This window comes from Limulus polyphemus, unplaced genomic scaffold (genome assembly GCF_000517525.1).
Source record: "Limulus polyphemus unplaced genomic scaffold, Limulus_polyphemus-2.1.2 Scaffold2270, whole genome shotgun sequence".
NCBI classification, from domain to species: Eukaryota; Metazoa; Arthropoda; class Merostomata; order Xiphosura; family Limulidae; genus Limulus; species Limulus polyphemus.
Genome location: NW_013667880.1, coordinates 136,948 through 139,897, shown reverse-complemented (window position 1 = coordinate 139,897; position 2,950 = coordinate 136,948). Strand labels below are relative to the sequence as shown.

Sequence of the window (2,950 nt, the reverse complement as noted above, 5' to 3'; positions counted from 1 at the left end):
GGAAACTCATCGATTGAAGTCAAGGAGGAGAAGGGCAGGCCTGGCTGAGATGTGTGTAGAAAAAGAAAAACATCCAAAAGGACAAGATATTGGATAGGTTGCAGTAAGGACTTCTCTAACTGACCTAAGGGGATAAGGGCTACCATGGAAGATCCCATCGCCAAAAGTGATAGAACTTCGCATGCTGAATTGAACTGGAAACTCATCGATTGAAGTCAAGGAGGAGAAGGGCAGGCCTGGCTGAGATGTGTGTAGAAAAAGAAAAACATCCAAAAGGACAAGATATTGGATAGGTTGCAGTAAGGACTTCTCTAACTGACCTAAGGGGATAAGGGCTACCATGGAAGATCACATCGTCAAAAGTGATAGAACTTTGCATGCTGTAATTGAACTGGAAACTCATCAATTGAAGTCAAGGAGGAGAAGGGCGGGCCTGGCTGAGATGTGTGTAGAAAAAGAAAACATCCAAAAGGACAAGATATTGGATAGGTTGCAGTAAGGACTTCTCTAACTGACCTAAGGGGATAAGGGCTACCATGGAAGATCACATCGTCAAAAGTGATAGAACTTTGCATGCTGTAATTGAACTGGAAACTCATCAATTGAAGTCAAGGAGGAGAAGGGCGGGCCTGGCTGAGATGTGTGTAGAAAAAGAAAACATCCAAAAGGACAAGATATTGGATAGGTTGCAGTAAGGACTTCTCTAACTTGATTAACAGCCCATTATAGCAACCTCCAGGAGCAGCTGATAATGGTAACAGGGGGATTTCTGTTCATAACAAGCGAACAGCAGCCAATCAACAAAAGGAAGAGGAAAGTGCAACCCAAGAGCATATAAGTGATGAACAAATGTTCTGAATGCCCAACAAAACATACAGGGCCGAGGCAATTCTGAAGGGCATTGCTTGAAACAGAGAAACCACCTCGTGGAGAATAAACTGAAGAGAAAGTTGTGAGTGATGAAATATCAGGATATGCAAATAATCATTTGCAATATTCTTCTTCATCATTGATAAACCTGGAGAAAAAGCCCACCTAAGGGTGAGAAACAACTCTAAGGTAAAATGGGGCAGACTTAAGATTAGAATGAGGTGGGACAAACCTTGTACAGGAAACCAGTCTCTGGTTTGGCACAAGGAAAACAAACAGCTTGTAAGGGCCTGTATAGACAGAAAATCTTGTACTGCCTTGGACAAATGGAGGCTGGTGGCAGAATTCCAGTTCATGGGAAAGAAAAAGGGTACCAGGGACAAAGGAGGTGGGGAAAGAATTAGTACAACAAGTCCCTTTGATAAAAACCCAAAGAACCCATGGAACTGTAGTGAAATATTGCCAAGGGTAACAATATAATATATTCAAGTTGCCGCGGGACCAGAACCCTCTGGTTAATCTCTGGTACTGTTGGCAACATGTCCATCAATGCTGAATAAAACGACAAGATGAGAAACTTCTGGAAGGGGAACAGAGACAGGCAAATAAGGACCAGGACAAGAAAGCATGTCATGGCTCCAACTGAGACAAACGTGCAACCAAATAGAAAAGGATTGAGTGTTGATGCACAGATTACACATGAGATTCCAAAGTCTCAGATACATGATTAAAAACATATCAACAATGAAAATATACAGAAATCCCCAAAAGAAGGAGGAGGCAAATGTACTCAGAAGAAAGTCGCATCACAACCCAGAAAATCCCAACTACAGTGAAACCAAATGTGTAAAGCAAGAGCCAAAGGCAAGAAACAAGCCAACATGAAGGTAATAAGGAATCATATGAAAAACTGAGAATTAGATAAAACATAACTTACCTGAGAAATGTCAAAAATGCAGTCTTAGACCTAGGTGATTCTGCAAGAGGAGTAGGAAAAACACGGCAAAATCCAGTGGTGTAAAAAGGCTATCAAATCTTCATCGGCCCAAACAGGTTTGGCTTGATTAGGAGAAGGTTTACGTATAAAATGATCAACCTCACAATGGATAATATCATATAAATCCAATGATGGTTCCCCACCTGCCTCATGTGAAAACAGTGCTAAAGGTATAACTCCTCAGAATTCAATGTAGAAATACGCAAATCAAACAAAAGTGTTTGATGTAAAATATGCAAGTGTGACAAAAAAAATAGACTGGGAAATTAAGATAACTTAAAAGATTTCTTCAATGTAAATAAAAAACAATATTAAAAAGAAATTCCACTTTGGAAATTAAACTATTAAAATCACAATTCACACAAAGAGCACCAAAAGAAAAAACACAAGTACAGCCAAACCAGAAGAGATAGTTCGGTAGAATTGAATAGAGAGTCACAAGCATCAGGAGTGTGTGTCACACTCTTATTGGTGGAGGGTTGATGCATAGTTGCATGAAAGACACAATGGAATCAGTCAATTCCAATGAAGGAGAGATAGATGGCTTGTGGCATACGTAAAAAAAAAACTCATATAGAGGGCAGCAGTGAACGAGAATAGCTATCTATGTGAGTGGAGGTTATGTATTATATCAGAAATAATAAAATCACTTCTTAGGAACTTCCCTATGAAGAATAGTCTACACTTTTTTTATAGGTTGATCTTAATCCTTCAAATATAAGCTGTTACTCATCTTGTAGAAATAACTTTTTACAGAGATGAAAGTGTCCCTTTCCTAAAAATCCTGAAAATAATCGAAGCCAAGTAAGGGGGGGTCAGGCACCCAAAATCCTGCATTTTGATGCATTTTAGTACTTAAAATTCACTTAAACAAGTTACTCCATTTTTCTTACATCAATGATTATCAAATACATGTGAGAAATATCAAATCTGATTCCCCTAGTTAATGGATAATTTTCAAGAGTGCATTCTTTGGAAATCATAATTTTCATTATTGGATGTCAAAACTTATATAAAGTAATGCTTTTATAACTTACACTCAGTACTGCATATGTTTTTGGAATGTGTATGATTCAACTGAGA

General features: G+C 38.6%; 1 protein-coding gene across 5 annotated transcripts in view; it reads right to left on the bottom strand.

The window, feature by feature from the left end:
• The window catches only part of LOC106466472 (protein Red-like), a 68,495-nt gene that overhangs the window by 16,301 nt on the left and 49,244 nt on the right, over positions 1–2,950 (bottom strand). The window lies entirely within an intron of this gene.